Below are 22,263 nucleotides of genomic sequence, written 5' to 3'. Positions count from 1 at the left end.
AGAGCGTGGAGCGTGTACACAGCTTTCCTGACCCACTCTGGGGAAGTCTACTCGACGACAGACACAACCACAATGCATGACATTCATTCTGAGTAATCCAATTGTCTCCAGCCTTCAAGTTATGAGCGTCTTAGCAGAAATATTGCAAGTATTAGGGAAGAGTCGGGGGAATTAGGTTCTAGACATTAACGAGAATTGGCAGCTGAAATTAGAGATTAATTCCCCGAGACTAAGACAGCGGCCACACAAATCAGTTTTTTGAAGCGACTTCTGCGGGGTGTCACGCTTCATTACCAGAGGCAAATGCACGTGCACACGCGCAGGAGGCGAAGGAGGACTCGGGCAGATTAATGCAAATTGTGACATGTCTATTCCTCGGCTCCGGATTTTTAAAACGGACGAGGGAGACTTAAATAGTTTTTGTTTGATGATGTTTGTTTGCGACTCCTGTGATGTTGACAAGCGCTGTGTGTGAGAGCGAAGGGACGTAATCCTGTTAGGATTTAATTATGTTTTGGTAGCATAAAAAAGAAGGAAATAGAGGCCGGTCCCAATACATCCCACTTAAAAGGTGGAGCCAGTTGTTTCAGAGAGTTCATTTCATGGCAAACAATAAAACGTATTCATGAGATTCTAAATGTCTGTTTACTTCTTGCCTTGTGAGTAGTAAATCATGTTTTCTCATTAGCTGCAAAGACACGCTCTCAAACTGCACTGTCTGGAAAACTAATAAACTCTAAAGTTCACGCCACTTCCCTGCGATTGATGTTATCAGCTCTAAAACTTGATTTTCCACCCCAAAACATTTTACAGCACATCATGTGTATTCATTCCAGTCACCGCTAAAGAAAAACATGTTGCAAACAGCAAAATGGGCAATTTAGTGTCTGCGTTGGTCACCCACTCCCATGCCATTTTTGCACTAATAAGTCGATGTAAATGTCAGTATAAAATTGCATGTTATCAGGAGAAAACTGACCTTCAAGCGGGCTGGATGCCTTCTGAATTGCTTTCAATGTGGCAATTTATATGATCGGCCATATGTAATATATTTCTCTCTCTGCCATATTGCTACTTGATAAAATGTGTTATGTTATCTTGTATATTGCAAAGCACCTCCTGCCATAATGCTTTCAGTTAGAATGTGGAATGGTTATGTTATGGGGTCTTGTGCTGCGCACTGTGGCCACTTGCGTGAATTCTTGGTGCTCTGGCAGATCTGCAATGGAAGGAGGGTTGGGGGGTTTGTGGGATTGAGAGGGAGAAGAGGAAGAGAAAGCTTTGATGTGCTGTTGGCAGCTTCAGTTCGTAGAAACCGGTCACTGAGCTTAGCTGTGTTTTCGGTTGGTAGCCGTCATGTGGTGTTGTGGTGTGCATGGTTTGGTGTCATGTTAGCTTTTGTGAAGTGTGTGCAGTTTGTGGTGCAGTAGAGGTTTGGTTTTGTTTGGGTTAGAGTTTGACGGTTAGCATGCAGAGCGGTGAGTTTTAGTACGGTTCGTTAGTAGTATCACATTTTCTACCCCCCCAACAACCCATTCAGATGCGATCTATTTCCCACCCCCCAACAATCCATCCAAGTGCAACACATTTCCTGCTCCCAACAGTCCATCTGAGTGCTGAAAATGTCCTAGCCCAACAATCCTTCTAAGTGGCACACATTTCTTACCCCCAAAAATCAATCTAAGTGCGATACTTTTCCTACCCCCAACAATGCTTCTAAGTGGGACACATAGCTCAGGATATGTCCTACCCCCAGCAATCCTTCTAAGTGGGACATATTTCTTACCCCAACAATCAGACTAGGTGCAACACATTCCCGATCCCCAACAGTCCATCCGAATGTGAGACATTTCCTACCCCTACCAATCCATCTCAGGGAGAAGAATCCAACACAATACAGTTGTTACCTAATACCTATCTCTGGGCACAGCGGGTAGCATATGGATTACATGTGCAAGCAGACCGGATAACCTATACAATTAGGCCAAATGCAAAACAATTCAGCTGGTAGCATGTGGATAACATGTGCAAGCAGCCTGGATGACCTATACAATTAGGCCAAATGCAAAACAAGGCTAACCTGCACAACTAAGTTAAGTGCAAAGAAATAAAAGCCCACCAATGCATTAGGCCAGAAGCAGAATATGGCAAATTCACACAATTAGGCTAAATACAGGTTGGTATATGATACTAGATAATACTAGATAATAAGAATGGTGGGGTTTTACTGGAGTACAATAATGACTGTGCTCTTCGCCCACACCACACTAACCCTTTCATATTGCTGTAGGTTGTCTGCATCAGACATCTTTTGGCAAACAGGGGCTAAGAGGGAATGGAGCTGCTTAGGAGGGAGCTGCCCTTTGCCTCTGGCCCTTAGTCGGCTGCCGAGGCTTGGCTGCCCTGCGGGAGTTACTGAAATGGGGGGAGTTCTGGCAGTGGCAGATTTAAGGCAAAGGGCCCCATGGGCAGCACCTGACACAGGGCCGTAGGTCAGTGGGTCATGGAGGTGGAGCTTTGGGTAGGTGGAGTTAATTGTGGTAACAAGTGCACAATGGCAAATTTTAGGGACAAAAGCTATTTTTTATGAAGTTGTCTTTATTACAGTTACCTAGGGGTCTGACTAGCTGGCCCTCCTCAGCAGGCTTTGCTATCAATGGTAATATTGGAGGATGAAGCCTAAAGCTAATGTTGGAAATTAACATGTTTCAAGGCTAAGGACGAAAGAGAATTACTTAAAGCTTTTCAAGAGCACAACATTTCCTAGAAAAATGTCTCTAAGAAGTCTAGTTGGATCCAATGTTTCTAATTACAACACTGGACATTTTTCACAAAAATACAAAACCTTGTAGAAATGTCTTTAATAAGTACACATTTCGCAGTACAATAAATTCAGTATTGTGCAACAAAAAAACTGTTCCTTGATAGACATTCTCGTGCAATAAGGGAAGTAAAAAGACAATTGCCAGCTAAGCTTCATAAAATGATGCCTTACGCATAAATAAAAAAATAAAGTGCAAGGCTAGAAGTAAATAAATTGCCAGCGCCAACCAAAGGTCCCCAAATTTTATTGGAATACACTGCCTCTTCGTGCCTTTGCAAATGCTTCTATCAATTTTGATAAATCTAAATTATATACAGTATCTTGTTCAATTGCCAGAAGCGCCAAGTCACTTAGACACTTCTGTGTCATGGTAGAGCGCATGTAGTTTTTCACACGCCTTAAAGTACTCATGCTCCTTTCTGCACTTGCAATGCCTATTGGCAGGGTCAAAACAATCCTGCACAGCATGGACATCTCTGGTAAGACATCTTCCAGAGAAGAGGAGACTATAAACTGCAGATAGTTTAGCACTGTACTCGTGGGGAATGCACTCCCAGTTTTGACATGTTTCTGAACTCCAAAATAGTAGGTCTGGAATAAGACCAGGTTGCCTAGTAGCTCATGGCTGAAGACTGAATATTTCTTTAGGAGGAGTTCAACTGGTTTCCCTAGCTCAACACTGCTCAAGCCTGATAACCTTTGGGCTGTAGGAAGCCAAACAGTTTGCTCACTTCTTGGAAGCCATTACATCGCTCTCTCATTTCACCAAGCGTGTTATCCCATACTGCAAAGTATCCTAGTTTATATTTTTCCAAAGGTGAAAGTGCCACATCCCTTAAAGTTTCTCCATCACGCCTTGGTACACGCCTTTCACGTTGGACAGGGAAATCATTCCGTTCAAGTCCCATTGCCTCCCATTCTTCTCTGGCACATTTAATAAAATCAAAGTAGGCATCATCTGACCTTACATTTTGAAGCTTCTGTATTGTCACTTTGAATGTTTCAGCAACCAAAAATAGGTCTATTGACTTAGACTGTAAGATGCGTGCCACAGCATCCATAACAGTCAGGACTTTTTGCCACCACAAGTTCAGATAAAATACCCAATCCATTTATTAGAGGAGTATTCTTGCCTTCATTACATCCTCCCAATTACTTCATTGGGCATGGGCTTCATCCACAAGGCACTCAATCATGTTCAACTGCCTTCAATCGAGCAAACCAACATGTTTCACACAGGGCTTTTAAGCGCAATAGCACAAGGTGAGGTTTTTCAGATTCTTGGCTTGATGAAGTAGGTGTGACATATAGTTCTTTTTCATGTTCTCCTGTACTGGAGGATTCCTCTTGTGGAATTCTGTCGCAGTCTTCTAGAGCATCAAAGTTACAAATGTCATCTAGTTGGGTATTTGCCTTTGTAACTATTGAGTCACTTTCTTGGGCAAGAGAAGTAAGGTGTGCATGGTTTTCTGCTTTTTTCAATAAATTGGAAAATTGGAAAATGCAAAGTAAGTGTAAACTGATTGTATGACGGCAAAGAAAAATTTGGTGGTTGGGCTGGCCCTGTTCACTGCTGCATGTACCAGAACCAAGTTAATTTGATGAGCAGGGCAGTGTATATAAGGGGCATAGAGATGGACTCCAAAATAATCTTAAATTTTTGCCTGCAATCCACCCCGTGCGCCCGACATCAGACTTGCTCCATCATATCCCTGCCCACATAGATAATTGCGATTCAACCCATATTCCCCAAAAAGAATATTCACAATGTGGGAACACAATGCAGCTTCATCTACTTGTTGTAGGTCAATGAAAGAAAGAAAGCTCTCATTGATGGTCACATTGTCTTTTTCTCTATCAATATGAACATATCGTACCAATATGGCCATTTGATCTACATGGCATATATCAGTCGTTGAATCGGCAACCAGTGTAAAGAATTTTGCCTCTTTAAACAAATTTAGGATTGACTTCCAAGTCTCCAAAGCAATCATGCCAATGAGCTCATGAGTTATGGTTTTGCTGACATACTTTATACGGCTTTGTGAGTTGAGATGAGCATTAAAAGTAGGATTGTACCTGGCAATCAACTTAACAACCGTCAAAAAAAGTCCACAGTTGAGACCATCTAGGTTTTCCCGATGACCCTGAAAAGGCATTCCTAAAGTAGACAAACTTCGAACTATGTCTAAAAGAATAGTTAGCATTTCATGCCACTTCTTGGCTTCTTCGGAAATGTGTCTGTCAATAAATGTTTCAATGCTTTGGTCATTGTTGTAAGCTAAAAAAGCTAAAGTAGATTGCATGTGCAATTTCCTTTTTGCGTGTATCATCATTGATTGTCCAAGACGCCGCCAATCAATGAAGCCTTGAACCCGCTTTACATGTTTCGCTTCATGGTGACCCAAAAGCCAGCAATAATGGCCATATGCATAGTCTTCTTTGTATGAGTAAGCCAGCCATTTCACTCTTAAGCTTTAATGCATTTAATGCATTCTTTATGAAATATGCTGAAGAGAAGTGATGCAAACTGGCATTTCTTGGATATTGGCCATCTGGAAGTCTTTTTCATGAGAAACAAGAGCACACAGTTCAGCTTGAGTAACATGTTTGTACAGCGCTTTATCTGTTACAAAACAAACAGATCTTAATTTAATTTATCACCTGGCGATTCCACCTCAGTGATACATTCATTTGCTGTATTAACTGCAGCACTTCCTATATTCAAATTGATTGCAGAAGGATACTGGTGTACTCTTTGTGGGCTCATGTTTGTGATCACATCAACATGGTCAACATTTTGGTTTAGGTTAGTTGCTGTAGTAGTCGTAGCTACCGGCGCACATTCATAAAGCTGTTGCGTGCACACAGCGAAGGAAATGCCACAGCAGGTTCACCAATTTGCAGAGCAACTGAGGCCCCAATAGACGTTTGCCCCCCTCTTTCTGTACTCAAGCTCTTCTGACAGTCTTTACTGGAAAAACATAATCTCTTCGGTTTTGGATCGCTTGCTGCAGAATTCAAAAGTAGTCAATCCTTATCTTTCCTTTTTAAAGCACCAGACTTGTGCTTGTAGGTGGTGTCCACATCATTTGGAGCCGTTCTAGTACTATAGCCTGACTGTTTCAGTAGCTGATGACCGATGCGCTTGTGTACGTGGCAGGGCAAGTCTTAAAAAAGCAAAAGAAGAAAAACAGGTCCTTATTAACATGGGCAAGGCGAAGACATCATATGGGGTGACATCACAGAATAATTCCTACAGCATGTAGGTTCATTTTATCGATGGCCCCGCTGTCCAGCAACTTTTGTTATGAAATCTACTTGCGACACACTAAACTCTAGTTGATGATCATTATTGGTTATTTTGCCAACCACTATATATATAGAACATATTCACATGCAATAATCGGCCAACCAAAACTGGCACTGATTTATCAACCTCAGAAGGATGAAAGGCTGATGTCTCAAGTTACAGTGCTTTGAGGATATTTGGTCAGGTACGCTCCAGTCGAGCTTTACCTTTCAGAACTTTGAATCTCTCTCGGCCCCCCTCCTGAGGCTCAAATGAATGACTTTCAACTTTGACCACAGACAGTAACATTTGAAAAAAGACAAAAGCAGATTTCTCTTTAGTTTAGCAGTGTCCCTATTATGCTACATTGGGGGGTGAGGGTTGACAAGCAGCAACCCAGGGTAGCAACTGCTGCACCATGCGCATGATGCCCTTGTACACCCATTGAAGTTAGGGTGGTGAGTCACCTGTTTGATCCCTAAACAGTCACGTTTCACAGAGGCTCATCTATCCCCAAAAGTCCACCCTTACAGACAGGGGTGTTGCTAGATTTGGAAAAGATCCGGGCTATGCTAATGTCGGGCTGTCTGGACTCGAGGCTACCTAGCCTTTTGGTTGTAGCCTCTGAGCTTCTAGCTCTTTGCAACAGATATATACGCAAGATGTGTTCTAGTTATATCAGGTGTGGCATTGCTTGTCTTGTGCCAATCATTTCAAACTGGATAGACAGCATATTGGTGCAAGATCCATGAGGGAAGAAAGGGGAGATGTGTTCTAGTTATATCAGGTGTGGCATTGCTTGTCTTGTGCCAATCATTTCAAACTGGATAGACAGCATATTGGTGCAAGATCCATGGGGGAAGAAAGGGGAGATGTGTTCTAGTTATATCAGGTGTGGCATTGCTTGTCTTGTGCCAATCATTTCAAACCGGATAGGCTCAATATATTGTTGCAAGATCCATGGGGAAAGAAAGGGGAGGGGGCAGTGAGATGTGGAAGAGAGAGCAAGCTAGGTGGAATGAAAAAGAAAACAAAGGGGTCAAAGAGTGCTTTTGAGGCGGATGGGAGGGAGGACGAGGGGAATACGATGAAAGGTGAGAGAGGTAATGATGGGTGCCAGAGAAGGGCGATGAGACAGAGGAACAAGAGAGGCGAGGGAGACAGAGAGGGGCAATGGAGAAGTGGGATGAAGAGATGAGAACAAAGGAGAAAGGAATAAGGAAAAACAGGGAGTCTAGGAGAGGGAGTGAGAAAGATTATATAAAGTGAGTAAAGAGAAAGAATGACAGAACATAGGATGGAAGAGGAAGTTGTGGGTAAAGGGGAAGGGCGATGGGGTGAGAGCAGAACCCAGGTGAGAGGATTGTAGAGAAACAGATGAACAAGATAGGGCGATGGAGGGGAATGGAGAAGAAGGAGGACAGGACGAGAAAGAAAGACAGAGAAACAAATGCAGATAGAGAGACACAGAGGTAACGAGGTGGGCCCCTAATGGCATCGCACTACTGCGGTCCATGAACTCCCCCTCTAAGCTGGGTCCCGAGCCTCTGACTCACTGTGCCAGGGATGGTCCCTGTGCCTGGCGACCAGTGGATCCGCCTCTGAATCAGGGCCGCAATTACCGTAAGACCACACTATAGACGTACTCTTACCCCACCAAGGCCTGGCTGTGCAGTATATCAAACAAGCAGCCGTTGCTGCATCCAACCCAGGGCACGCATTACAAATTAGACAACGAATCACAAAACTGTGACTGCCGAGGCCTTACAGAGTTCACCACACCAGGGGAGAGGCACTCTCTACAGAGGCCAAGCAGCGAATGGTTCGGAGGCCCTATGGCCAAGCACTGAGTGAGCAGAGAGGCTAGACTTCTCCCAGCACCCCCAAAGAAGAAAGACCAATCACTGAATGGGCACTGACTGCACTGTATTTAACACCTGGGCAAGGCCCATAGCTAAGCCTCACCAACCCAAATCCCCTAATTCGGTAATTCCCCCACACAAAGAGGTCAAGTACGAAATGTGCACAGTGGCTGCAGCTGCACACGTCCGTCAATAAAGAGGCCAACCACCTACGTGTCCCATTTGATCCCTCCAGCAGAAGCTATGTCGAGGCCCAGCAAAGACAAACAGTCAAGGAGGCGGGCAGTTCAGGACACATCAACCTAAACACTGAAATGAAACGAAAACACACGGTTACACACCCCTTCGTTTCGGAAACACTGACGACAAAAAATAGTAAATCTGCCATATCTATGTCTCCTCCCTTTCAACCTGTCTTCCCTTCCACTCCTTAACCCTCCCTCCAGCGCCATGAAGCGTCTTGCAGTGGCATAGCATGGATTACACACCCCCTTTAAATAAATACATCCATTTCCGTGCAAAGGCCTGCAGCCAAATGCTTAGAAACACTGGACCAAAAAAAACACTGTAAACAAAAAAACACCGAGCCCCCACCCCCAAAATAGCCAAGCTTACCTGTTTTAGTAGGCAGCAGCAGCAGACAGCAAACACTGCTCGTCGACAGCCTCCCTCGACTTGAGCAGCAGCACCAGCACCTTCTCTTCTGCAGCTAGGCCAGGGCAATGGCAACTCCTTCTTCCTCGTGGCACCACCACACCGGCACATAACACTGAGTCACCTGAGAGACAGAGGTGAATCTAACGGTCTCCTTTTTTTCTCCCTTCCAATCCTGGCCCGGTGTAGGGACATCACAAGACGTGTCTAAGTCATGGTCGTTTCTCAGGTACCACTACCTACACTGGCCCAGGATTGGAAGGGAGAAAGAAAGGAGACTGGAGTGACGTCCAAGACGTCCAACAGAAAGGGCCCTGTGCAACAGGGGCCGGTCGCCATTTGGCTGCCTGGTGACTGTTAGATCTTCCTCTGAGTTCTGGTCACGTGCAGTAGCACGGACCCGATCAGGGGGCACAGTGGGTGGGTTTGTAGGAGGGTGGGATGTAGGGACTGGGAAAGGGGCTGCAAAGGTGAAGGTGCCCACTCCCCGACACAATATCCCAAAATCAGAGTAATGGACACATCCCAGTAGGGAATGAGACCAGGTGAGAGATTGCAGTTTATATAAAGAAAATTGTGCTTGCAGACAACTCTGCTGCCCGGAGAGTGTCTGCCAACAGATATAAGGGCAGCACATTAAAAAGGTATCCAGCGTCACAAATGACGTCACATTATAATATACAATCCTGAAGCTCGATTGGGTCAAATCGCCAGCGCAGTCTGGATCCATACATTTTTACCTCATGGGATTGGTGGGTGCATGGACGTCACTCCTGCAGCACGTGTGTCAGCTGGGCTCATCTTTGTGAGGTGAAGTTCAGACCAGTAAAATGACACTTTCCCTGACTAACTGATCTTGCAAAAACAGCATTTGAGAGCATGAGACAAATGACACTTGTAAAGTCAGGTAGGAATGTGGGTGCCTTTCAGAGTTTACACAAAAGTTATAGGCAGGTACTGTACCCTCTGCACCCCTGGTACCCATAATGGTACGAATAGACAAGTGTTATGGTTAGAAAGAAATATATGTGTGTCTGGGGTCAGGGCTCTCAAGAGTATCTGTGTTGGGTCACTACAGGGGGCCAGATGTGTATCTGTATCAAAGAACAGAGGGCATGGGCTTGGTAGTTTATAGCTTAGCAGGGTGGGGGTCAAAGAGGGACACCGGCAGGTTAGTGGATACAAATGGGCACTCAGCAGGGGGACTGCTCTGGTCTCACACAGTGCAGTGAGCTCATCTGTTCTGGGAGGGTACTGAAGGTTGCAACTATGAATAACTGAATGCCCATGAGAACAGGGTTTGTGCGAAGTGGACAGGAGGCAGTGGGGTGGGGGCTGGCAGTGTGAGGAGCAGGACAGATTGAGAGACAGGCTTTAGAGATCATTTTCAGGCCTAGTAAAAGATGACTTCAGGCGAGGTACCCAAAATTGAGTTGGTGCACGTTAGTAAGGTCTAATTATATGCCTTTCTCGTTAGTAATTAATTGGTAATTAGCACAGACTTCAATTGGGAGGAAGGAGGGATCTCTCCCACCCTCAACACAAGTGAGATCCATGCATACGAGAGTGGTGACAGGGGTGGGATAGCTCACCTCTCTCCCAAAACACCCCCCTTTCGTTACTCCTAGCGTAACAAATACCCTCCTCCAGCATGTCTGCATTCCTCTGCCATTTTTACCACTTCATCCCAGGCAGGTGTACCCTTTATTGGCATTTATGCATGACACACACTTCTTATACTTTCCCCACGTCGTGCACATTCCTCAGGAGTACATTTCATATAGATGCACCCTCCATCCCCTGCTAGGCCCACCCACACTTCCTTGTGGTTCTCTAAATCTTGGGGCTGTTTGATGGTTGTGTGTCATAGATGTTTACTATATACCCTGTATTGTAAACAGCCATCATACGATATTTAGGTTCCTCACTTTCCCCTGTTTGGACTTGGGCTTCCCTAGTACCATGAGGCATTTCCCTGTTACTGTTTGGACTACCCACAGTCACCATCATCATCATACTATTAGGAATTGCTGCTGCACAACATTGTACTCCTAGTTGGCACACACAGAAGATCAGTAGGAGGAAGACAATGGTAGGAACCAGTAGCTTCATTGCAGTCCTGAGCCACAATGGTACCCAGTCGAATGCCACGTAAAACCAGTCACTTGTTTCAACGCCACCTTCTTCTTTCATCCGCACTCCGAATTCCTGCACTGCTGATATCACATGCAAAAGTTGTCAATTTTCAGCCTCTGAAGAAGGCGCGAAAGTGCAACATGAACTCCCGATTGTTCGGCAAACACTGCCTTTCATAGCCGTGAGCAGGTTGAGCACATAACGACTTTGCATTGTCATCAGTCTTGGTGCTCTAAGTTCTACCTTTATCACATTGAATCCTTCTTCTGTGTCATTGGCCAGCTGGATCAGTTCCCAGCGCATAATTTGAAGCCACTTGGCATTTGCTCGTGCCTGGATGCTGGGAATAAGTGATGCAAAACATTTCTCTGCTGAGTTGAATAACTTATACTGATCAGGTATTTGCACCAAGAGGTTTGAAGAGTCTTTTTAGAGGTAATTGGATGCTTTCTTCCTGCGGGATACTTGATCTTGCAGCTTATCTTCTGATAGCATGTCATAGATGGGGGGGATCTTTGCTTGCTGGTTTGGGTGCCCGCGCCTTGGATTGGGCATCACCTACCCCTTGATGTGTTCCTCCGAAATCAACAGCAGTGGAGAGTGCAGCGTTGCCAGAGCATAGTGGACCCTCCATGATGACGGGAGGTGCAAGTATGCCTGTTTGCCATACACACAGTAGTGGTCCATCGATGCAGCTGTTCCTTTTCGAATGCCAGGAAATATGAGAGTTCTGTTGCAGTGTGTGTTGGAGCCCATGGGTACTCTTCCCTCCCCCTGGAAACACAGTTCATAATTTTCTTCATGCTGGATCTTAATCAGTTTTTCGAGAGCTGTGACCCATGTTAACTTTGTGATGTGTTGTGACCAGACGTGGGAACATGTGTCTTCCATCCATTGCAGTCTTTTGTCTGATAAGCCACGTAACGCCTCTGCCTTACACATCACTGTTGCATCTTGCCATTTGTTTTCAGCGACTATTGTCCCCTTTATTGCAAAGAATGGGTCTTTAAAACATGTCGTACCTTGAGGCTTCTTTTTGCACAGCTTTTCATCAGCAGGAAGCAATTGTAGGTTTCCTGTGTGTGGCTGGAAGGTGCTCCTTATTCTACATAGTGCGTGATGAACAAGACACTGGGCTTCCACTAAGGGGGATTTTTGTGGCACCAAAACATTAGGTGTCCCTGACACATGATGTATCAGCGAACACACATAGCAGCTACCATTTGTGGCCTGTCTCCCTGTGGTGCTCATATCAGAGTACCACTTGTTAGACTGGGATCGGATGACAAAGATCCTCCACCTCATCCAACCCCAACCCATGGTATGCATCGTATTTTAATTGTTTTGTTTGCCGCTTCTGCCTGCGTACTAGCTTAGTTTTACCATCAGTTAATGACCTTTTGTGCCGTTTACCATCAACACTGGGCATTTCGTGTGTACCAGAAGCATATAAGGGGTAAATGGGGAAGAAACCCGCATCAGATGTCACATTGGTGTCATTATTAAGCTACCATTTTTGGGTTTTCAAAAGTGCTTCTGACATATCAGTAGGGGACAGAGTATATACAGTATTTACATTTGAGGTAGGGTATCTGGTTCTATACGGGTCATTTGGTGGTTTTATAGACATTGCTGGAGTGGAAAAGGAGTCATCATATGCATAAATTACATTTTCACTTTCATTCATTGCAAATGGTTTGAACTGTGATGACACCTTTGTACGGTTTTTGTGTAGTGAGATAACATTTAAAAAAGTATTAAGATCCCATATTAGTTTCACCCCATCACATATTAGTTTGCTCTTGTATTAGTTTGCTTCATCTCTCCTCTTTTATATCTTCGATAATAAAAGTAAAGCTCCAATACAACCCCAAACACAAGAAAATGGTGGAAAAAACAATGGCCGTAAAATAAAGCCCACAATTATAAGAATACATTCGAGTCACTCTTGTAGTATTCCTACTTCTATGTAACTGAATTCTATTTGCAACCAAGGAGCTATTTTCCAAAATCCTTGCACCTACACGGTAAGGGGTTAAACACATTTTCAGTTTATCAGCATCAATACATCTTTAAAGGTACAGGTGCAATTGAGAGAGAGCGAGAGAGCAAAAGAGAGAGAGAGAAAGAAAGAGAGAGAGAGGGAGCATGATAAGCAATACATTCTTCTATAAATATTTGTTTCTTTGGTACTATTATATTGCTATTACTCTGCTAATGTTTATATCACTGTGCAGTGTTACTCTGTTACTCATTAAAGAGTTGCTTTTTCTTGCTCACATTGCTGGAGTGTTTATGGTACTACACTGTCATGTGACTTCCTGACATCTGATGGATAGTTCCAGTATTTCAGGCCCTTTACCTTTACTGCTGAAGGTCTGCAGTATATCACTTCATAAGGGCCATGATATCTTGGACTGTTTCATCTGCGTACAAAGCTGCACACATACTCTACTTCTCCAGGCATTAAAGGGCTTGACAAGCTATCTGCCGAGGGTGTGGATGTGTCTGTCTCGTTTTCCCTTGTAAACAGAGGAGCTGTGTGTTTTAAAATCACCCATACGGCCATTGTAAGCTGTGTAAGGTATTTCTTGAATTCCTCTCCTAACACTGTGGCACTTCTATGGGCATCGGACAGTCTTGTTACCAGGGACAAGGGCGTTTGCATTTGTCGGCCTGTTACTATTTCAAGGGGGAAAAATGGTGGTCCTTACTTGGTTGGGTGTGCAGTTGGAACAAGGCCATTGGAAGACAATATACCCAGTTCTTTTTGAAAGTGTGACATCATTTGGACAATATACTTTTGAGGAGGCCGTTGATTTTTTTCTACCACCTCATTTGCTTGCAGGTGATAAATTGAACACATTGGGCCTCATTACGACCCAGGCGGTAAGGGGTTTACGGCAGCGTAAACAGTGCCGACCCTTACCGCCTGAGTACGAGGTCCCTTAGCGCCATGGAGCTTTTAACACCTGCTTTTAGCAGGTGTTAAAATCCATGGCGCTAAGGGACCATGGAGTTAATTACGCCACCGTAATTTACGGTGGCGTAATTAACGCCTTCCCCACTCCCATTATGCCCTATGGGGCAAAAATGGGAATGGGGAAGGATAAATGGGGATTGGGGACTTACCGCCCCGCCAACCTCGGAATGGGGCGGTAAGTCCGCCAACCACCATGGCGTAAACGTAGTTTACGCCATGGTGTAAAGTCACGGCCCAGGCGGTAACTTACCGCCTGGGTCGTAATGAGGCCCATTATATTTTATCCTCAATAACGTGGTCACTTCTTTGAAGAGGTCATTCACAAAATGTCTCCCATTTTCAGAGCGTATGACATCACAGATGCCCCAACATGGGAACACTTCTCTCACTAGAAACTTAGCTGCACATTTTGTGTCTGGGTGGTCACAAGGTCCAGCTTCCACCCTGTGAGAAAAGGGACAAACCACTTCAATCAAGTACCTAGCTCCATTGCATCTTTCTCCCATGTCTGCATAGTCAATGTGCAGTTCACAGAAAGGTCCAATATGGTGGGGCAATGTTCCCCACAATGTTCTGAGAGTCATCCCAGAGCTAAATGTTTGGTATGTTATGCATTCTATTGTCAATTAATATATTTGTGGAGGTTCGGATGAACCAATCCTCCTGGATGTCTGCCACAATGTGTTGTTTTGATGCATGGACTGGAAAATCTAGCTGTACAAAAGCTATTTGCGATAGTTGTAAAGACATTACTACCTTCCCTGTCGTGTCCTGTCTCCAGAGGATGTCTGTCGGTGACTCTGTGCACCCCCTTTTTGCCCATAGTTCTTGTTCGGATTGGGGTGCTTTCTTCTGCAACTCTATTATTTGTGCTGTGGGGAGGGAGTTATAACCACTATCGTTCGCTCCTCTGTTCGCTCTTTTATTTCACATTCTGTAGCCCAATCTTTCTGGAAGTATGCTGCTTGTTTTGGGGCAGCATCCGCCGCCGCATTTCCTAGTGATATTTTGTCTTTTTTATTGGTGTGGTTTTGCCATTTTACCAGTACTACTATTGATGGTTCTGCAGGTGCCTCTATCAATTCATTTAATAGTCCTGCATGTTGCACTGCTGACCCATCTGCTCTCCTGAACCTTCTTCTCCTCCATCTAGATAGTCTTGCATGTACTGTGGTGGTCACATATGCTGAATCTGTGTATATTGTCACTGCATACCCTTTGGCTTCATGGAGTGCTTCTATTAACTCTACTAATTCTGCTGCTTGAGTCATGCATTGGCAATCTTTTTTGTATCAGCACCTCGTGTTCCCTTTCCTCCAATCTCACTACTTCTGCACCAACATGCTTTTCACCAGTCTCTGGACAAATAGATGCTGACCCATCTACAAAATATACCTCTCCTTCACTCAAGGGACTCTCACTTGCTTTGGGAATGTCATCTCATTCTCCCTCATTGGAAGCACAGTCATGTGTTTGCATATCTTCCAATGTGCGTGGCTCTGTAAGGAATGTAGCTGGGTTTACTGTTTTGCAACATATCACATGAACCTTTGGGCGTGAGATGATGATCTCATACGCAGTAGCCCTCTGTGTGATGAGTGTGGATTTTGATCGCTCAAGTATGGCAAACAGAGAATGTTCAACAAACAATGTTACTGAGCACCCCATCACAATTGTGGAGCTCTTTTCAATTGCAAAGGCGGCTGCAGCAAGAGCCTGTTCGCACGCAAAGTGTCCTTGCATCACTTAATCAAGGATACCACTGTAATAAGCTAGTGGTTTATGGCCCAACCATGTTTTTTGTGTCAATACTGTGGACATCAGTGTTTAGTTTGAATGTGAGAACAAGAAAAATTCCCGTTCATAATCAGGTGTGGCGGGGACGGGTGCTGTGCATATCAGTTCTTTTAATGTCATGAAAGCAGTATGCATTTCGGATGTCCATGTTATGACTGTGTTTTCTTTTTGTGCTTCCTTTAAAGCTTGCAGTAGGGGTCGTGTGTATGCGGCATAGTCTAAAATCCATGCCCTGCAATAACTACATATGCCGATAAATGTTTGCATGTCCTTCACTGTGTGGGGTCTGGCGGTCGCTCGACTGTTGCTGCTCTGTCAGGAATTATTCTCTTGCCATCTTTAGATATTAATTGGCCCAAGTACAGTACTTCTGCCAAACAGTATTGAAGTTTGTTCTTATCCACCTTGTACCCCTTGTGGTCCAATAACGTTAACAAAGTTACTGAGTCTTTCCCGCATATTTCTTCTCCCTCACTGCACACTAGGAGGTCATCAACATATTGAATGATGGTGCTTTGAACAGAAATATTGCTAAGATCTTCGTGCAATATTCTGTTGAAAATGCTTGGGCTTTCACAGTGCCCTTGGGGCAATTGGGTTGAGAGGCACCGAGAAAAAGGCATTGTTCAAGTTCACCACAGTGAAATGGGTGGCCTGTTTTGGAATACTGCATAAAATGGACGCCGGGTTCAGGACAAGAGGGAACTCCTTTTTAACAATATCATTAAGTGGGCAGAGGTCCTGCACCATCCTCCATGAACCCCCTTCTGTATTTAATTGGATAAATTGAAGTGTTACATGGAGAATTTGAGGGTACAATGATGCCCTGTTCTAATAGTGCGTATATAGTGTCCTTTATCCCTTCTCTGCTTCTTTTGATAGGGAGTACTGTCTGACTCTGGGTAACACTGCTCCTGGTTTGATCTTTATTTTTATTGGGGTCACTACCTTCAATAACCCTACATCATGGTGGTTTGTAGTCCATAAATTAGGTGGTACTAATTGTAAATCTTTGTTGCAGAAAGACGGTGGTGCACTGACGATGGCAATGAGGGGGTTAAACACTCGTCGGTTTTTCACCATTATGTCACAAGGCATGTAAACTTCTAAAATTATTTCACCATCAGTGTCTCATCGTCAGTGAACAACTCCTCATCAGTTAACTCACGCAGTGCTATGTTTGATTCAATACAAAATACTGTTCTCCATTCACAACCATGCCCGTCCAGTCCATTTGCCACAATGCGTTTTACAGAAACCTGAACTCCTTGCAGATCAAGGGACAAAATGGTGCCGGGCATCTATTTTGGGGGTTGCTACAGGGCAAAAAACAAAAACAGAGGGCACTCTCCAATCCTTACGTGTAATCTCTGGCACCACTCTTGCTAGTACTTGTATACCATAAATGAACATGTCTGCATTAATTGGTACCTCTCGGACAACTGTCTTGTTTGCTATTTTCTGTATGAGAAGCATTGCCCACATGGAGCATATACCTGGCATCTAGCTCTTCTGTGTAAGGATCCGTGGCTACAGCCCCAGAAAATCCCTGCATCTCGAGATTCTTGCCAGATAATGGAATATCACCTTCACATAAACATGATTTCTATGCCCCTGGGTCCACCATAAAGTTGAACTGTCTGTTTCCTATCTCCTCTGCCCCCATCAGTGGTTCCTAATCTGGATATAAGGTAGTGGATAGGACTGGACACGCAAGGGTTCTCTGTGGGCTGTCCTAGTTTTGGGGGGTGTTTGTTCCTGGGCAAGAGTATACATTTTTGCTTAACACACACATTCCTTGAAAGGGTGCGGGAAACCCATTGAATGTGGTGGCGAATGGATTGTATGTGTGTTTACAATATGATTTTGCAGTGTTGGATGGGTTTGTGCAGGGTACCCTTGTGTGGACCTATTGTCGGACTGCCTACCCTGTGTTCAGGGACCCATTGGGAGGCCATACGTGCTACCTAAATGTGGGTGCCCATATTGTTCACTGCTCTACCCCCCTGTATGTTCTGATAATTAGCTACAGGCTGGATACAACATTCCCTGGCAAAGTGTTCCCACCTTCCGCACGACCAGCATGGTCCAGGACCACTCTCCCTTGGTCCTTGCCCTCCGTATCCATATCCACCCCCTCCTCCTCACAGTCCTCGATACCCACCTCATCCTCTTGCCGGTCTTCCCTGCCATTGGGGTCCTGTGTACCGTTCCTCTAAACTCCATTGCTCTTGTCCATTGTTTGCCCATGTAGCTGCCATTCTGGCCTGTAATACTAGTGGCCCCTCCCCTTCTTCGCCTTGCCATTCTGAGGGAGGTGCAGCAGTTACCAACGCGACCTTCACTAACTTACTCTGTACCAGCTTTTCTTCGTCTGCTAATCTCTTCTGAGCTATTTCTTTTTCCCTTTCTTTGCTCCTTCTGCAGTGGTGCACTATAATCCTTTGTATTTCTGGCCACCCTTTGGCTTCTATCCCAGCAATTTTACCATGGGCCTTCGGTACCTCCCAAGGCCTTTGTTGATAATGAAGTACAACAGGGAGGGGGATTGGTCCTACGCCGTACAAATGTATGCCCGCCACATCTCCTGCATCCAAAAAGTGAACTGCAGAGCCTCTTCCTCATTCCCCATAGTGCATTGCATCACAGAGTGTAAATCTGGGGTGTCAGTGAAGGTCCTCTGCAGTGCATCCCATATTTGTGCTCTTACATTGTTAAAGGATGCCCCGTCATGTCTATCGTTACCCATGGTCACTGCTGGGAACCCCACCCACTCTGAGTCAGCCTGGTCATCTACTTCTGACACCAAAAGGATTTTGATATCCACTATAGCTAAGGGCACTCCCGCTGTGTTTTTCTCAAATGCGTATATCCATTTCCCCCCCGAGAGTGGTGAGAGGGCCTTTAATAAATTATTTTTGTCCATCAGTGGCCAAGGGACGTAATGGGGTCATCCTGCTCCCTTGTGGATGCGAGGCATCTGTAATCTTGACCTCACCTTCCCTCTACTTACCTTCACCCCTTTCATTTTGGCCAATGCCATTCACCCTAATCTATTACAGAGCCTTCCTTCCCAACCCTCCTCTTCTACTTCTGTCACTTGTTGATCTGTTGAATACCTCCCAGTGCTCCTTCGTCGTACTCATCAAAGTCGCTCCAACATTCCTCTTCCTTCTCTGATGCTACCATGTCATACCCCGCACTTGCTATTTCCCCCTCTCGCTCTTCTTGAACTGTTTTAATTGGGGTTCTATCTATTCGGAAAAGGAATTCCCTGGATTTCCATTCATCCTCTGGTAGAAAGGTGGTACTCTGTAGTGGGGGTGGCAACGGTCGCTGCCCTCCCCCCTGTGGAGGCAGTCTTGTTTCACACAATGTTCGCAATCTGGACAACTCTGCTTGAGTATTTGTCATTAATATTTCTAGATCTTGTGTCATTGGACCTGTGGGGCAGGGGTCGTGCTTGATGGATCATATAAACCTATGGGGCAACAGTGGTATTTGATGGGACATACAGAGGGGGTGTTGTGGTTGCTGGTGTGGCTGTTGTTCATGCCTGTGCTAGATATATTGGATCACAATACCCCTCAGCGGGCCTTGTAAGCAGTGGATATAGTTTCTTTGGTTCTTCACTCTCCTTGCCTTTCTGTCCTATTTCATTGTTTGTCACTGTTGGGGACTCTGCTACTTTATCTTTATTATTTATTTGTAGGGGGAGTTTCCTCGAACATCCTAAGTCTAACACTTCTCATCTATTTTGAAGCTGCTTCCCTTTGTATTTTGATTTTAGATAGGTTGCTACATGGTCCAATATCCTTTTGTCGAAAGACCCTCCTTCTGGCCAGATATGAGGTGTCCCTTCCTCTTTCATTTCAGCTAATCATTGGCCATGGTATTTCTTTATTCAAGCACTATACAAGGGGAGATGTTTACAAATGTGTGTAAGTGGTGTATCTAAAGCCATATTTATCAAAATGAGTCTTCTCCCTCTCCTCTAAATTCCATGTAATGTAGCTCCTTAACCTCTAATACATCAACCTTATTTTTCAATTATTAATTTTCAAAAACATTAGTTATGCATTTTCATATCAGTTGTGTATAAACAATAAACATTTCGACAGGACAAACCAACAATTTCACCAACAACACTGAACAAACAACATAAAATACTCTGGTATAAACCCAAATCCCTCTAATCCGCTTTTAACGCAATGTTGAGTTTCCCTTCCCCACACTCAACACTCAAATCACCCCCCCATACCCCTCCTTGGCCTACCTCCACAAGAGTTATAGAACCGCTTAGATAGCAAATACTAATTCCCAAGCCTGCTAAATATTTGAGGCTCCTACTTTATTCCATTTACTCACTTATTTCCAGCACTGGTCGGAACAGTGGTACGCAGCGCCGCCTTCCACCCCCTTTTGGAGCTAGGTTCCCGTATCTCCTCTTATTGCTCACTGTACTCCTTTATATAAAAACATAATGGCCATAAAAAAGAAAAATAACTCTTTGTTCTCAACAATCACTCCATTCAGTTACACTTAAGCCAATGTTTGCATGTTCCCCTTAATTTATCTGCTCCACACATTCCCTTTCCCTCCTTTACTTTCTCTTACAATCAATACTCACATGCCCGTGGTCTTCCGAGAGCCTCTGTTTGCGGTCGATCCATAAGTGGGGGCATCCCCGTCGGGCCCTGCCTGGCTCTGGCGAGCAGTTGGGTATTTGCAAAGCCGGGACCCACAGAACATGCTCGGGAGCATACACTTTTGTGGAGACTGGTCAGCCGTAGGTAGCGATGGCCCTTCAGGGGAAGCCCTGGATCTCGTTGCAGTACAGTAACATCATGGAAAATCAGGTCGGATGGTCACCAAATGAAGGTGCCCACTCCCCGATACAATGGGCCTCATTATAAGCATGGCGGTCCGGGAACTACGGTACCAGTAAGCATGCCGCTACTGTAGTTCCCAGACTGCCATAATATAAGCTGTACTCGCGGGCGCCTGTCAGCCCGACAGGTCTGGCCTGACGGCCAGAGCGGCACCCGCAAGCACAGCATGTCGGATGCACCGGCACCATCAACGACGGTGCTGGTGCATCCAACGTCCCCATTCCCATGGGGCTCAAATGGGAATGGGGACTGACAGGCACCGGCACCCGGCAATGCAGCAATTACCGAGTCCGGCAATGTCAAAATTACCCAGTTATTCCTCATTGACGGGTGCCGGAAAAAAATGCAACTCCGGCAGCAGCCATGCCTGTTTTACAGGCACGTCTACCACCAGGGTTATAATGAGGCCCACTATCCCAAAATCAGAATAATGGACACACCCAGTAGGGAATTAGACCAGGAGAGAGATTGCAAGTTGAACAACGTTTGTATAAAGAAAATTGTACATGCAGCGAACTCTGCTTCCCGGAAAGCGCTCTGCTAACAGATACACGGGCAGCACATAAAAAAGGAATCCAGCATCACAAATGACATCACATTACAATATACAATCTTGCAGCTAGATTGGGTCAAATCACCAGCACAGTATGGATCCATAAATGTTTACCTCATGGGATTGACGGGTGCTTGGAGGTTACTCCTGCAGCACGTGGGTCAGCTGGGCTCATCTTTGCGAGGTGAAGGTCAGACCAGCAAAATTACACTTTAACTGACTAGCTGATCTTGCAAAAACAGCATTTAAGAGCATGAGACAAATGCCACTTGTAAAGTCAGGTAGGATTGTTGGTGCCCTTCAGAGTTCATACACACGTTATAGGCAGAAATTGTACCCTCTACACCCCGGTACCCATTAACCTATAATCCCTGTCCCAGGTGCCCACTTTGGAGGTTTTGTTCTACCTAATGCCTCATGGTACGAATAGACAAGTGTTATGGTTAGAAAGAAATATATGTGTGTTTAGGTTCGGGGCTCTCGACAGTGGCTTTGTCGGGTCAATACAGGGGGCCAGATGTGTATCTGTATCAAAGAACAGAGGGGCATGGGCTTGGTAGTTTACAGCTTAGCAGGGTTGGGGTCAAAGAGGGACACTGGCAGATTAGTGGAGACGAATGGGCACTCAGGCGGGGGCCTGCTCTGGTCTCAAACAGTGCAGTGAGCTCATCTGTTCTGGGACGGTACTGAAGGTTGCAACAATGAATAGCTTAACTTCCGTGAGAACAGGGTTTGTGCGAAGTGGACAGGAGGCAGTGAGGTGGGGACTGGCGGTGTGAGGATCAGGACAGAGGAGAGACAGGCTTTTAGAGATCATTTTCAGGCCTAGTAAAAGATGGCTTCAGGCGAGTTACCTAAAATGGAGTTGGTGCATGTTAGTAAGACCTCATTATATGCTTTTCTCGTTAGTAATTAAATGGTGATTAGCACAGACTTCAGTTGGGAGGAAGGGGGGACATCTCCCACCCTCAACACAAGTGAGATCCATGCATACGGGAGAGGTGAAAGGGGTGGGATAGCTCACTTCTGTCCCAACAAAGTTCCCACGGCGGAAAAGGAAAATATAAAAAAAAAAAAAAAAAAGAAAAAGCAGGAGATGAGGCCACGCAGGGAGAGGCCACGCAGTCAGCTGCAGAGATGCAGATGCAAAGACCTATACAATGTGACTGTTTGGGCCAGTCCATTTCACTTTTCCATCCTCTACATGGTATTCTGTGCATGGTACGTTGTCCACCCTGTGTAATGGCTGTAAGCCAGAAGTAAGAAGAGG

Source organism: Ambystoma mexicanum, chromosome 5q (genome assembly GCF_040938575.1).
Source record: "Ambystoma mexicanum isolate Mex_15411 chromosome 5q, UKY_AmexF1_1, whole genome shotgun sequence".
In the NCBI taxonomy this organism is placed as follows: Eukaryota; Metazoa; Chordata; class Amphibia; order Caudata; family Ambystomatidae; genus Ambystoma; species Ambystoma mexicanum.
This window is presented reverse-complemented; position numbering follows the sequence as displayed.